The 16,342-nt window shown below is 38.6% G+C and overlaps 4 non-coding genes across 4 annotated transcripts; all 4 read right to left on the reverse strand.

Moving 5' to 3' along the window:
• Positions 1 to 7,237: 7,237 nt before the first annotated feature.
• On the reverse strand, positions 7,238 to 7,308 carry TRNAG-CCC (transfer RNA glycine (anticodon CCC)). The gene has a single exon. It is a non-coding gene; the product is annotated as a tRNA-Gly (tRNA).
• Positions 7,309 to 9,900: 2,592 nt separating this feature from the next.
• Positions 9,901 to 9,971, reverse strand: TRNAG-CCC (transfer RNA glycine (anticodon CCC)). The gene has a single exon. It is a non-coding gene; the product is annotated as a tRNA-Gly (tRNA).
• An 890-nt stretch (positions 9,972 to 10,861) lies between these two features.
• On the reverse strand, positions 10,862 to 10,932 carry TRNAG-CCC (transfer RNA glycine (anticodon CCC)). Its single transcript has one exon. It is a non-coding gene; the product is annotated as a tRNA-Gly (tRNA).
• A 4,638-nt stretch (positions 10,933 to 15,570) lies between these two features.
• TRNAG-CCC (transfer RNA glycine (anticodon CCC)) lies at positions 15,571 to 15,641 on the reverse strand. Its single transcript has one exon. It is a non-coding gene; the product is annotated as a tRNA-Gly (tRNA).
• Positions 15,642 to 16,342: the final 701 nt, after the last annotated feature.

The raw sequence follows: 16,342 nt of genomic DNA on the forward strand, positions 1-16,342 counted from the left end.
ACACAACAAAAGACTAAATAAAATAAAGAAGCATTTAAGTTAAAAACATCCTATTCTAGCCTAAGTCTAAGAAAATAAATACCGCTATCCTATGCATGTGCCATGGTCTCGAGTTGCGATGCCGTCGTCAGCCGTACATGAATGCCTTGCCTTAACCTGAAAAATGTAGTAGCACAGGGTTTGAGTATTTAAAGAAATACTCAGTAAGTGACCCCACTATTGGGGTTAAATGCAACAATCACATGCAATGAGATGATGGGACCTATCTTTCATTTCGTTTTCCCTACGGTGCTGTCCTAACGAGTAATTTTAGACGTGTACCATATACTCTACACATAGCCCATACGTGCGAGTATGGGCTCACCAGCTAGTTCGCACACCGCTGGACCACTTTCCTTATCTGGTGGGCATACTCTGGGAGCCCCTTAGGCCGGACACCCGCTAGAACTAGTAATCTTCACGGCAGCGCTATGCAAAGCATAACGATGTTGTCCTGCCATTGGATGTACGCGTCCGTACCCTCGTGATGGGATAGGGGTATCCCCCAAATGCATGAGCACACATAATGCATGAGGTCCAAAAACTTTTCCATTTTCATTATCCTTTAATACAACCCCGCTAGCATTATGTACATATCATATCATTTTTCATATCGTTTCAGATATCATTCATCATTCATATCATATCGTTTCTCATTCTTCAGTTCTCAAATCATACATCATTCTAACGGGGTTATATTTCATGTCATTTATGGTAATTTCATGTCATTCATATCATGCTGTATACACATAATTTGAGAGACCTAATATAACGTTCTATGCTTTTAACATAATATTTCATCATATATACGTCATACCATGACATATTGCATCACAATGTATCATATCATAAACAAGCCATAACGTAAACACTTCGTAGTCATATCGTTCTCTAACTTATCATAGCCTTAACGTTCTTATACCTATCACAGACATATCATTACATGGACGTACCTTAGTCATATCATCACAAGAACTTAACCTAACGCTATCGTTCTATCAATCCTAACGCTATCGTATCAATCTATCACAAACCTATCCCTTTCTACCCGTAACCTAACCGTATTCTTCCATCAATCTCTCTTATCCATATCACTCCAGTATGTAACCTAACCTTAACGTTTCATGAACGTATCTTACTCCTATCGTTACATTTCGTTTTGTACATCCTTCTCGTATCCTATCTCAAACCTATCCTTGAACACATCATACCATAATTATTATCATACAATTCACATATTATAACATAACATAAACATAATATAAGCATACCGATTAATAGATAATTCACACATATCAATATATATGACACGTGCAGAACCACGGGCACGTGTCAACATCAAATATAACCATGCCGATAGTAAGGCCACTTACCTGGCTAGCTTAAGTCGTTGTCACAAATATATCTTTAATGAAAGTTCGATTTCGTCATTTGAAAACCAAGTCAACCTATATGAGCCCATGATATTAGTTTCAGGGTTCAACTCTACAAAATTATTTCCCTAATTTACATTGTTCATCATAAATTCTCATATTTCTTACAAAATTTAACTCAGTTCATTGCCCTATAATATTTGTTGTTTTATTGTTAAATTCTGTTCCACAAATCTTTCCTCAATCTCTCTCTAATTATTTTCCTTTCCTTCTGTGAATAGATTTTCAATTGTGTAAACAGATATTACTCGCAATTTTAAGTGGATTATTTGGCTACCATTTTATAGATTTGCCAACTAGAATTTTATTGAATCTAACCGTATAACTTAAAATGCTAACAAAAATCTAATCAATTGTATATGGGATCTGATTATTACAGCATAAAATATTAGATCTGCCAACTAGAATTTTATTGAATCTAACCGTATAACTTAAAATGCTAACAAAAATCTAATCAATTGGATATGGGATCTGATTATTACAGGGTAAAATATGAGAGAAGATTTGATCCTAAATTAACTTCTTATAACCAAAGCGATAAAGGAAAAGGAAATCTGAGATAGGATTTTACAGTAATGACGAAACAAAATCTCTAAATCTGCAATCTCATTGTGTTGAAAGCCATTTTACTTCTTCTCAAAATCTGACCATTGTTGTTTTCCATTGTACTTCTCAAAATCTGACCATTGTTGTTTTCCATTGTACTTCTCAAAATCTGACCATTGTTGTTTTCCATTGTACTTCTCAAAATCTGACCATTGTTGTTTTCCATTGTACTTCTCAAAATCTGACCATTGTTGTTTTCCATTGTACTTCTCAAAATCTGACCATTGTTGTTTTCCATTGTACTTCTCAAAATCTGACCATTGTTGTTTTCCATTGTACTTCTCAAAATCTGACCATTGTTGTTTTTCTGTTTCTTTTTGCGATTGGTAAGGATGGGTTGATGAGAGATAATTGTGGAGAGGGATGGGAGGTCAGTGGAAAGAAGGAGAAAATGTTGTTGTTTTTTTTTTTTGTTTATTTATTTATTTATTTATTTGTTTATTTTTATTTTTTTGAGCTATTACCAAGAAATTGTTGCTTGGTTATTTTTTCTATTTTTTAATAATTATTTTTATTTGTTTATTTATTTATTATTATTATTATTATTATTATTTTTGGCTATTGCATTCCTAAGAGAATCCTAGCCCAATGAAACCGGTAACTAAAGAGTTAGGAGTAATTTTTTCCCAAAAGAATCCTAGCCCAATGAAACCCGTATGTAACTAAAGAGTTAGGAGTTAAGTCCACGCTCCACTGGGCCTTTCAACATACAATGAAAACCCTATCTAACCAAGGAGTTATGTCCATGCGCATCCGGGGAATCGAACCCGGTCAGTACCATGGGGGAGGGTACTATGATACCACTACACTAGATACAGTCCCTTGTAATAATCTTAGCCCATGTAATGAAAGCCCTATGTAACCGAGAAGTTAAGTCTATGCTTCAACGGACCTTTCGACATTCTAGATTGGATCAGTTCGACTTAAACACTTTCGAGAATAATATTTTCGAAAGGGAATCGAACCTCAATCAGTACCACGGGAGGGTACAATATGATACCACTAGATGCACTATGATGTCACTGCACTAGATGCGCTCCCTTGTAAGAATCTTAGTCCATGTAATGAAAGCCTTATGTAACCGAACAGTTAAGTTCACGCATCAATGGGCCTTTCGACATACAAATGAAAGGTTACTTAGAATCTTAGGCCATGTAATTAAAGCCATATGTAACCAAACATTAAGTTCACACATCAATTGGCCTTTCGACACTCAAATGAAAGGTTACTAAGAATCTTAGACCATGTTATTAAAGCCCTATGTAACCCAAGTCCACGCTTCAACGAGCCTTTCAACATACAAATGAAAGGCTACTAAGAATCTTAGCCCATGTAATGAAACCGAGCAGTTAAGTCCACGCTTCAACAGACATACAAATGAAAGGCTACTAAGAATTTTAGCCCATGTAATGAAACTGAGCAGTTAAGTCCACGCTTCAACGGACATACAAATGAAAGGTTACTAAGAATCTCTCATATAATGAAAGCCCTATGTAACCAAACAGTTAAGTCCTTCGTAAGGAAGAGCGTTACATACAAATGAAGGGTTGCTCTCCTCTATATATATATAGATATATATATATCTATATATATATATATAGATTTTTTTATAATACGTAATCGAATGATCCAAGACTCGTCCATCATAATTCGATCAATGGATTGGAGAATTTCATTGATAGAAACAAGATCAAAGATCGAACTGATAGAACAAACACCGTACTAAAATTTTTCGTCGGAAACATATATATAGCAAAGTAATTTAAGGAAAATGCACATCCAAGGAATCAAATCCCGGTCAATACTGTGGGAGGGTACTATGATACCAGTACACTAAGCATTTGTTTAGCCTTTTTACAATTTTTTTAATTAAAAAATTCTAGAATAATAAATTCAAGAAAATAAAAAACTGTTTTTTTTTTTTTTTTTTCATGCGAGCAACTTAATTATTTTATTAATTTTTTTTTATAATAAATTGGAAGTAATTTAATATAATTGGATTCTTTTTTCTTTTTTTTTTTTTTCCTTAAGAAACAATTATTAAAAATTCAATTTAAAGTGATTAACCAAAAATTTTTATAGCCAGAAACAAAAACATATTTATAATAGATTAAATCACTTAAACTCCCTATTTCCGGCATCATATCCATAGTTAGCCATGCATTCATCATAGTTATTAGAAGTTCCAGTTCGTATCAAGGTCACGGTCGATATCGTCACGATCATCAATATCGCCACTATCATCAATATCGCCACTATCATAAATATCGTCACTATCATCCATAAGAAAACCCTTAGGGTTATTATCTGGGAACTTGTTCAGTAATGAAAGGAAGATAGGAGTTTGTCGCTAGGTATTTGACATAATGTGAGCAAACATATTTATTATTTAGAAAAATTTTATAACAAATGTGAGCCTAAAGCTATGTTTTATCTTTTCTTGGTCCCTCAATAATATTTATGGTCCATTACGACATTATGGGTCAACTAGGTCTGTGTAAGAATAGTTAGGACGCAAACCCTAATCGTGAACTTAACTCAATTGGTGAAGGTCTACCTATCATATAGGAATGCAACGTTACCCCATTTAAGGCCCATGGAACATTGAGAGGGTACTATAGATGGAGCGCTGGCATGAGGATGTGAGTTTGGCTAGGCACACAGTGGAAATATAGGGAGGCTAAGAGCTTACGACGATTCCTCCATGTCTTTTAGACTTTCTTAGAGCCTAAGACAAATGAGTGTTGGATCGGTATGACAACCCTAGAAGGGGAGGGGATAAAAGTATTTAAGCGTGATTAATTTTTCTAATTATGAAACTTTTTTAAGATAGATTGTAAGTCAAACCAATAATCAACGGTAAGAAACTTAGAATAGGCAATAAGTCACAATAATAATTTTCAAATTAAATAAGAAAGAGTTAGAAAATATGACACTGTAATTTTATAGTGGTTCGGTCAAACTCGACCTACTCCACTCCCCAAGCGTCTCTTGGGAATTTTAATAAAGAACTTTCTCGACTATTTCCACGGATCAGAGCACAACTGCTACACCGTCTTTTTTACGAGTTTAAGAGCAAACTCAATCCTTTCCACGACGTATGATCAAATTGATACAAGTATTTGAATTTGCAGGAACACACCACAACTTTTTAAAAGAGTAGATTTACAATTTGGAGCACTCGCAACTATTTCTTCACAATACATTAAAAAATCTCTCTCAAGAATAAGATAAATAAAAATAAAATTAGAAGCGGGAGAGAGCAGAAGCTTTAGAAAATTGAAGATGAAGAATTACCTAAGTTCTGTTGAAAGTGGAAAAAAAGAGATTGCGTTAGAAGTGAAATGGAAGGGGAGATTAAAAGTAAATAATAAAAAAAAATTATAAATTTATTTTTATTATTTTTTTAAAAAACATAAAAATATAATATAAAAATAATAAAAATCTTGAAAAATTTTAAATTTATTATAAATATAATAATATAATAATAATAAAAAGGAATGTGTGTAACTGTTAAATTAAAATTTCAAAATTTAATATAAATATAATAATATGATAATAATAAAAATGATGTAACCACCAAAATTTTAAAATTCAAAATTTATTATAAATATAGTAATAATATAATAATAAAAAGTAAGGTAAGTAACGATTAAATTAAAATTTTAAAATTTATTATAAATATAATAATATAATAATAATAAAAATTATGCGAGTAACCAACAAAATTTTAAAATATAATAATATAATAGTGTAATCTAGTAATAATAAAAATCGATTTGAGTAACGTTAGATTCAAATTTATATTTTGTAAAAATAATTTTATTTAGAAATATAATAATAAGAAAAACTCCACCCTTTGTTAGATTTCTATAATTAAAAGTGTCATTTTGGGTATGTCGACCATAATTTCTTTGTTTTAGCTCTAATTTTAGTGTCATTTTGAATTAGCTGCCACATCATCACGTCGGGTATGTTGTCTCAACTGTAATTTCTTTGTTTTCGCTATGATTTTAGTGTCATTTTGATTTAGCTGCCACATCATCACGTCGGGTATGTTGTCTCGACTGTAATTTCTTTGTTTTCGCTCTGATTTTAGTGATTGAAAAGTCGTGCTGCCACATCATCACGTCGGGTATGTTGTCTCGACTGTAATTTCTTTGTTTTCGCTCTGACTTTAGTGATTCAAAAGTCGTTAAAATCGTCATTCCCAATCTTATACTCGGGAAAGTTCAAAATAAAAATTGTTAATAATTAAAAGTAGGTTTGTTATCATCAAAATACCACTTAATTAATTGTCGAGAACAATATTTTCGAGTAAAAAAAAAGACATGCGCATTCGGGGAATCAAACCCCGATCAGTACCGTGGGAGGGTACTATGATACCACTACAATAGATGTGCTCCCTTGTAAGAATATTTGCCCATTTAAAGAAAGACCTATGTAACAAGGGGTTAAGTTCATTTTGTTATACAAATGAAAAGGTTACGAAGAGTCTTTTGCCATGATATTCGTAGACCGACTTAAAAACATCGAGTATACGAAATGGACCATGCGCATCCAGGGAATCAATCACAGGTCAGTACCGTGGGAGGGTACTATGATACCACTACACTAGATGCGCTCCCTTGTAAGAATTTTAGCCCTTGTAAAGAAAGCCCTAAGTAAATTCGTAGACCGACTTAGTATACGAAATGGATCATGCGCATCCGGGGAATCGAACCCCGGTCAGTACCGTGGATGGGTACTATGATACCACTAAACTAGATGCGCTCCGTTATAAGAATCTTAACCCATGTAATAAAAGCCCTATGTAACCGAGGGGTTAGGTGCCTTTTAACATACAAATATAAAGGTTACCAAGAATATTTTGCCATGAGATTGCTAGACCGACTTAAACACTGTCGAGACCATTATTATTTAGTAAAAAATGGACATGCACATCTGGGGAATCGAACCCCGGTCAGAAACGTGGGAGGGTACTATGATACCACTACACTAGATGCGCTCCCTTGAAAGAATTTTAGCCCTTGTATAGAGAGCCCTATGTAACCGAGCGGTTAAGTGCCTTTTGACATACCAATGAAAAGGTTACCAAGAGTCTTTTTCCATGAGATTCGTAGACCGACTTAAAAACGTCGAGTATACAAAATGGACCACGCGCATCCGGGGAATCGAACCCCGGTCAGTATCGTGGGAGGGTACTATGATACCACTACACTAGATGCGCTCCCTTGTAAGAATTTTAGCCCTTGTAAAGAAAGCCCTATGTAACCGAGCGGTTAAGTGCCTTTTGACATACAAATGAAAAGGTTACCAAGAGTCTTTTGCCATGAGATTCGTAGACCGACTTAAAAACGTCGAGTATACGAAATGGACGATACGCATCTGGGGAATCGATCCCCGATCAGTACCATGGGAGGGTAATATGATAACACTACACTAGATGCGCTCCCTTTTAAGAATCTTAGCCCTTGTAAAGAAAGCCCTATGTAACCGAGCGGTTAAGTGCCTTTTGACACACAAATGAAAAGGTTACAAAGAGTCTTTTTCCATGAGATTCGTATTCCGACTTAAAAATGTCGAGTATACGAAATGGACCATGCACATTCGGGGAATAGAACCCCGGTCAGTGCCGTGGCAGGGTACTATGATACCACTACATTAGATGCGCTCCCTTATAAGAATCTTAGCCCTTGTAAAGAAAGCCCTATGTAACCGAGCGGTTAAGTGCCTTTTGACATACAAATGAAAAGGTTACCAAGAGTCTTTTGCCATGAGATTCGTAGACCGACTTAAAAACGTCGAGTATACAAAATAGATCATGTGCATCCGGGGAATCAAACCCCGGTTAGTACCGTGGGAGGGTACTATGATACCACTACACTAGATGCGCTCCCTTATAAGAATCTTAACCCATGTAATAAAAGCCATATGTAACCGAGGGTTTAGTTGCCTTTTAACATACAAATATAAAGGTTACCAAGAGTCTTTTTCCATGAGATTCGTAGACCGACTTAAAAACGTCGAGTATACAAAATGGACCATGCGCATCCGGGGAATCGAACCCCGATCAGTATCGTGGGAGGGTACTATGATACCACTACACTAGATATGCTCCCTTGTAAGAATTTTAGCCCTTGTAAAGAAAGCCCTATGTAACCGAGCGGTTAAGTGCCTTTTGACATACAAATTAAAAGGTTACCAATAGTCTTTTGCCATGAGATTCGTAGACCGACTTAAAAACGTCGAGTATACGAAATGGACAATACGCATCTGGGGAATCGATCCCCGATCAGTACCGTGGGAGGGTAATATGATAACACTACACTAGATGCGCTCCCTTGTAAGAATCTTATCCCTTGTAAAGAAAGCCCTATGTAACCGAGCGGTTAAGTGCCTTTTGACACACAAATGAAAAGGTTACCAAGAGTCTTTTTCCATGAGATTCGTAGACCGACTTAAAAACGTCGAGTATATGAAATGGACCATGCACATCCGGGGAATAGATCCCCGGTCAGTACCGTGGCAGGGTACTATGATACCACTACATTAGAAGCGCTCCCTTATAAGAATCTTAGCCCTTGTAAAGAAAGCCCTATGTAACCGAGCGGTTAAGTGCCTTTTGACATACAAATGAAAAGGTTACCAAGAGTCTTTTGCCATGAGATTCGTAGACCGACTTAAAAACGTCGAGTATACAAAATTGATCATGTGCATCCGGGGAATCAAACCCCGGTTAGTACCGTGGGAGGGTACTATGATACCACTACACTAGATGCGCTCCCTTATAAGAATCTTAACCCATGTAATAAAAGCCCTATGTAACCGAGGGTTTAGGTGCCTTTTAACTTACAAATATAAAGGTTACCAAGAGTCTTTTTCCATGAGATTCGTAGACCGACTTAAAAACGTCGAGTATACAAAATGGACCATGTGCATCGAGGGAATCGAACCCCGGTCAGTACCATGGGAGGGTACTATGATACCACTACACTAGATGCGCTCCCTTGTAAGAATTTTAGCCCTTGTAAAGAAAGCCCTATGTAACTGAGCGGTTAAGTGCCTTTTGACATACAAATGAAAAGGTTACCAAGAGTCTTTTGCCATGAGATTCGTAGACCGACTTAAAAACGTCGAGTATACGAAATGGACGATACGCATCTGGGGAATCGATCCCCGATCAGTACCGTGGGAGGGTAATATGATAACACTACACTAGATGCGCTCCCTTGTAAGAATCTTAGCCCTTGTAAAGAAAGCCCTATGTAACCGAGCGGTTAAGTGCCTTTTGACACACAAATGAAAAGGTTACCACGAGTCTTTTTCCATGAGATTCGTAGACCGACTTAAAAACATCTAGTATACGAAATGGACCATGCACATCCGGGGAATAGAACCCCGGTCAGTACCGTAGCAGGGTACTATGATACCACTACATTAGATGCGCTCCCTTATAAGAATCTTAGCCCTTGTAAAGAAAGCCCTATGTAACCGAGCGGTTAAGTGCCTTTTGACATACAAATGAAAAGGTTACCAAGAGTCTTTTGCCATGAGATTCGTAGACCGACTTAAAAACGTCGAGTATACAAAATGGATCATGTGCATCCGGGGAATCAAACCCCGGTTAGTACCGTGGGAGGGTACTATGATACCACTACACTAGATGCGCTCATTTATAAGAATCTTAACCCATGTAATAAAAGCCATATGTAACCGAGGGTTTAGGTGCCTTTAACATACAAATATAAAGGTTACCAAGAGTCTTTTTCCATGAGATTCGTAGACCGACTTAAAAACGTCGAGTATACAAAATGGACCATGCGCATCCGGGGAATCGAACCCCGGTCAGTACCATGGGAGGGTACTATGATACCACTACACTAGATACGCTCCCTTGTAAGAATTTTAGCCCTTGTAAAGAAAGCCCTATGTAACCGAGCGGTTAAGTGCCTTTTGACATACAAATGAAAAGGTTACCAAGAGTCTTTTGCCATGAGATTCGTAGACCGACTTAAAAACGTCGAGTATACGAAATGGACGAACGCATCTGGGGAATCGATCCCCGATCAGTACCGTGGGAGGGTAATATGATAACACTACACTAGATGCGCTCCCTTGTAAGAATCTTAGCCCTTGTAAAGAAAGCCCTATGTAACCGAGCGGTTAAGTGCCTTTTGACACACAAATGAAAAGGTTACCAAGAGTCTTTTTCCATGAGATTCGTAGACCGACTTAAAAACGTCGAGTATACGAAATGGACCATGCACATCCGGGGAGTAGAACCCCGGTCAGTACCGTGGCAGGGTACTATGATACCACTACATTAGAAGCGCTCCCTTGTAAGAATCTTAGCCCTTGTAAAGAAAGCCCTATGTAACCGAGCGGTTAAGTGCCTTTTGACATACAAATGAAAAGGTTACCAAGAGTCTTTTGCCATGAGATTCGTAGACCGACTTAAAAACGTCGAGTATACAAAATGGATCATGTGCATCTGGGGAATCAAATCCCGGTTAGTACCGTGGGAGGGTACTATGATACCACTACACTAGATGCGCTCCCTTATAAGAATCTTAACCCATGTAATAAATAACCGTGGGAGGGTACTATGATACCACTACACTAGATGCGCTCCCTTATAAGAATCTTAACCCATGTAATAAAAGCCCTATGTAACCGAGGGTTTAGGTGCCTTTTAACATACAAATATAAAGGTTACCAAGAGTCTTTTTCCATGAGATTCGTAGACCGACTTAAAAACGTCGAGTATACAAAATGGACCATGCGCATCCAGGGAATCGAACCCCCGTCAATACCGTGGGAGGGTACTATGATACCACTACACTAGATGCGCTCCCTTGTAAGAATTTTAGCCCTTGTAAAGAAAGCCCTATGTAACCGAGCGGTTAAGTGCCTTTTGACATACAAATGAAAAGGTTACCAAGAGTCTTTTGCCATGAGATTCGTAGACCGACTTAAAAACGTCGAGTATACGAAATGGACGATACGCATCTGGGGAATCGATCCCCGATCAGTACCGTGGGAGTGTAATATGATAACACTACACTAGATGCGCTCCCTTGTAAGAATCTTAGCCCTTGTAAAGAAAGCCCTATGTAACCGAGCGGTTAAGTGCCTTTTGACACACAAATGAAAAGGTTACAAGAGTCTTTTTCCATGAGATTCGTAGACCGACTTAAAAACATCGAGTATACGAAATGGACCATGCACATCCGGGGAATAGAACCCCGGTCAGTACCGTGGCAGGGTACTATGATACCACTACATTAGATGCGCTCCCTTATAAGAATCTTAGCCCTTGTAAAGAAAGCCCTATGTAACCGAGCGGTTAAGTGCCTTTTGACATACAAATGAAAAGGTTACCAAGAGTCTTTTGCCATGAGATTCGTAGACCGACTTAAAAACGTCGAGTATACAAAATGGATCATGTGCATCCGGGGAATCAAACCCCGGTTAGTACCGTGGGAGGGTACTATGATACCACTACACTAGATGCGCTCCCTTATAAGAATCTTAACGCATGTAATAAAAGCCCTATGTAACCGAGGGTTTAGGTGCCTTTTAACATACAAATATAAAGGTTACCAAGAGTCTTTTTCCATGAGATTCGTAGACCGACTTAAAAACGTCGAGTATACAAAATGGACCATGCGCATGCAGGGAATCGAACCCGGTTAGTACCGTTGGAGGGTACTATGATACCACTACACTAGATGCGCTCCCTTATAAGAATCTTAACGCATGTAATAAAAGCCCTATGTAACCGAGGGTTTAGGTTTCTTTTAACATACAAATATAAAGGTTACCAAGAGTCTTTTTCCATGAGATTCGTAGACCGACTTAAAAATGTCGAGTATACAAAATGGACCATGCGCATCCAGGGAATCGAACCCGGTCAGTACCGTGGGAGGGTAATATGATAACACTACACTAGATGCGCTCCCTTGTAAGAATTTTAGCCCTTGTAAAGAAAGCCCTATGTAACCGAGTGGTTAAGTGCCTTTTGACATACAAATGAAAAGGTTACCAAGAGTCTTTTGCCATGAGATTCGTAGACCGACTTAAAAACGTCGAGTATACGAAATGGACGATACGCATCTGGGGAATCGATCCACGATCAGTACCGTGGGAGGGTAATATGATAACACTACACTAGATGCGCTCCCTTGTAAGAATCTTAGCCCTTGTAAAGAAAGCCGTATGTAACCGAGCGGTTAAGTGCCTTTTGACACACAAATGAAAAGGTTACCAAGAGTCTTTTTCCATGAGATTCGTAGACCGACTTAAAAACATCGAGTATACGAAATGGACCATGCACATCCGGGGAATAGAACCCCGGTCAGTATCGTGGCAGGGTACTATGATACCACTACATTAGATGCGCTCCCTTATAAGAATCTTAGCCCTTGTAAAGAAAGCCCTATGTAACCGAGCGGTTAAGTGCCTTTTGACATACAAATGAAAAGGTTACCAAGAGTCTTTTGCCATGAGATTCGTAGACCGACTTAAAAACGTCGAGTATACAAAATGGATCATGTGCATCCGGGGAATCAAACCCCGGTTAGTACCGTGGGAGGGTACTATGATACCACTACACTAGATGCGCTCCCTTATAAGAATCTTAACGCATGTAATAAAAGCCCTATGTAACCGAGGGTTTAGGTGCCTTTTAACATACAAATATAAAGGTTACCAAGAGTCTTTTTCCATGAGATTCGTAGACCGACTTAAAAACGTCGAGTATACAAAATGGACCATGCGCATGCAGGGAATCGAACCCGGTTAGTACCGTTGGAGGGTACTATGATACCACTACACTAGATGCGCTCCCTTATAAGAATCTTAACGCATGTAATAAAAGCCCTATGTAACCGAGGGTTTAGGTTTCTTTTAACATACAAATATAAAGGTTACCAAGAGTCTTTTTCCATGAGATTCGTAGACCGACTTAAAAATGTCGAGTATACAAAATGGACCATGCGCATCCAGGGAATCGAACCCGGTCAGTACCGTGGGAGGGTAATATGATAACACTACACTAGATGCGCTCCCTTGTAAGAATTTTAGCCCTTGTAAAGAAAGCCCTATGTAACCGAGTGGTTAAGTGCCTTTTGACATACAAATGAAAAGGTTACCAAGAGTCTTTTGCCATGAGATTCGTAGACCGACTTAAAAACGTCGAGTATACGAAATGGACGATACGCATCTGGGGAATCGATCCACGATCAGTACCGTGGGAGGGTAATATGATAACACTACACTAGATGCGCTCCCTTGTAAGAATCTTAGCCCTTGTAAAGAAAGCCGTATGTAACCGAGCGGTTAAGTGCCTTTTGACACACAAATGAAAAGGTTACCAAGAGTCTTTTTCCATGAGATTCGTAGACCGACTTAAAAACATCGAGTATACGAAATGGACCATGCACATCCGGGGAATAGAACCCCGGTCAGTATCGTGGCAGGGTACTATGATACCACTACATTAGATGCGCTCCCTTATAAGAATCTTAGCCCTTGTAAATAAAGCCCTATGTAACCGAGCGGTTAAGTGCCTTTTGACATACAAATGAAAAGGTTACCAAGAGTCTTTTGGCATGAGATTCGTAGACCGACTTAAAAACGTCGAGTATACAAAATGGATCATGTGCATCCGGGGAATCAAACCCCGGTTAGTACCGTGGGAGGGTACTATGATACCACTACACTAGATGCGCTCCCTTATAAGAATCTTAACCCATGTAATAAAAGCCCTATGTAACCGAGGGTTTAGGTGCCTTTTAACATACAAATATAAAGGTTACCAAGAATATTTTGCCATGAGATTCGTAGACCGACTTAAAAACGTCGAGTATACGAAATGGACGATGAGCATCCGGGGAATCAATCCCCGGTCAGTACCGTGGGAGGGTACTATGATACCATTACACTAGATGCACTCCCTTATAAGAATCTTAGCCCTTGTAAAGAAAGCCCTATGTAACCGAGCGGTTAAGTGCCTTTTGACATACAAATGAAAAAGTTACCAAGTGTCTTTTGCCATGAGATTCGTAGACCGACTTGAACACTGTCGAGTATACAATATTTTCGAGTAAACAAAATGGACATGCGCATCCGGGAGATCAAACCGATCAGTACCGTGGGAGGGTACTATGATAACACTATACTAAATGCGCCCCCTTATAAGAATCTTAGCCCATGTAATGAAAGCCCTATGTAAGCCATGGGTTAGGAGACTTTTGACATACAAATGAAAAGGTTACCAAGAATCTTTAGCTAGGAGATTCCTAAACCGACTTAAACATTGTCGAGAACAATATTTTCGAGTAAACAAAATTGACATGCACATCCGGAGAATCAAACCCCGATCAGTACCGTGGGAGGGTACTATGATACCACTACACTAGATGCGCTCCCTTGTAAGAATTTTAGCCCTTGTAAAGAAAGCCCTATGTAACCGAGCGGTTAAGTGCCTTTTGACATACAAATGAAAAGGTTACCAAGTGTCTTTTGCCATGAGATTCGTAGACCGACTTGAACACTGTCGAGTATACAATATTTTCGAGTAAACAAAATGGACATGCGCATCCGGGAGATCAAACCGATCAGTACCGTGGGAGGGTACTATGATAACACTATACTAAATGCGCCCCCTTATAAGAATCTTAGCCCATGTAATGAAAGCCCTATGTAAGCCATGGGTTAGGAGACTTTTGACATACAAATGAAAAGGTTACCAAGAATCTTTAGCCAGGAGATTCCTAAACCGACTTAAACATTGTCGAGAACAATATTTTCGAGTAAACAAAATTGACATGCACATCCGGAGAATCAAACCCCGATCAGTACCGTGGGAGGGTACTATGATACCACTACACTAGATGCCAATGTAAAGAAAGCCTTATGTAACCGAGGAGTTAGGTGCCTTTTGACATACAATTAAAAAGGTAACCAAGATTCTTTTGCCATGAGATTCCTAGACCGACTTAAATACTGTCGAGTATACAAAATGGACATGCGCATCCGAGGAATTGAACCCCGGTTAGTACCGTGGGAGGGTACTATGATACCACTACATTAGATGCGCTCCCGTATAAAAATCTTAACCAATGTAAAGAAAGCCCTATGTAACCGAGTGGTTAGGTGCATTTTAACATACAAATATAAAGATTACCAAGAATATTTTGCCATGAGATTGCTAGACTGACTTAAACATTTTCGAGTAAACAAAATGGACATGCGCATCGGGGAAAAGAAATTTGTTCAGCACCGTGGAAGGGTACTATGATACCACTACACTACATGCGATCCCTTGTACGAATCTTTGCCCATGTAAAGAAAGCCCTGTGTAACCGAGGGGTTAAGTGCCTTTTGACATACAAAAGAAAAGGTTACCAAGAATCTTTTGCCATGAGATTCATAGACCGACTTAAACACCGTCGAGAAAGATATATTCGAGTAAACAAAATAGACATGCGCATCCGGGGAATCGAACCCCGGTCAGTACCGTGGGAGGGTACTATGTTACCACTACACTAGATGCGCTCCCTTGTAAGAATCTTAGCCCTTGTAAAGAAAGCCCTATGTAACCGAGCGGTTAAGTGCCTTTTGACATACAAATGAAAAGGTTACCAAGAATCTTTTGCCATGAGATTCCTAGACCGACATAAACACTATCGAGAACAATATTTTTGAGTAAACAAAATAGACATGCACATCCGGGGAATCGAACCCCGGTCTGTATCGTGGGAGGGTGCTATGATACCATTCACTCCCTTGTAAGAATCTTAGCCCATGTAATGAAAGCCCTATGTAACCGAGGGGTTGGGTGCCTTTTGACATACAAATGAAAAGGTTACCAAGAATCTTTTGCCATGAGATTCCTAGACCGACTTCAACACTATCGAGAACATTATTTTCGAGTAAACAAAATAGACATGCGCATCCATGGAATCGAAACCCAATCAGCACCGTGGGAGGGTACTATGATACCACTACACTAGATGCGCACCCTTGTCAGAATCTTAGCCCTTGTAAAGAAAGCCCAATGTAACCGAGCGGTTAAGTGCCTTTTGACATACAAATGAAAAGGTTACCAAGAGTCTTTTGCCATGAGATTCATAGACCGACTTGAACACTATCGAGTATACAATATTTTCGAGTAAACAAAATGGACATGCACAACCAGGAAATCGAATCCCGATCAGTACTGTGGGAGGGTACTATGATACCACTACACTAAATGT

The sequence above is a fragment of the Cucurbita pepo genome, chromosome 18 (genome assembly GCF_057944985.1).
Source record: "Cucurbita pepo subsp. pepo isolate OVF chromosome 18, ASM5794498v1, whole genome shotgun sequence".
Taxonomy (NCBI): domain Eukaryota; kingdom Viridiplantae; phylum Streptophyta; class Magnoliopsida; order Cucurbitales; family Cucurbitaceae; genus Cucurbita; species Cucurbita pepo.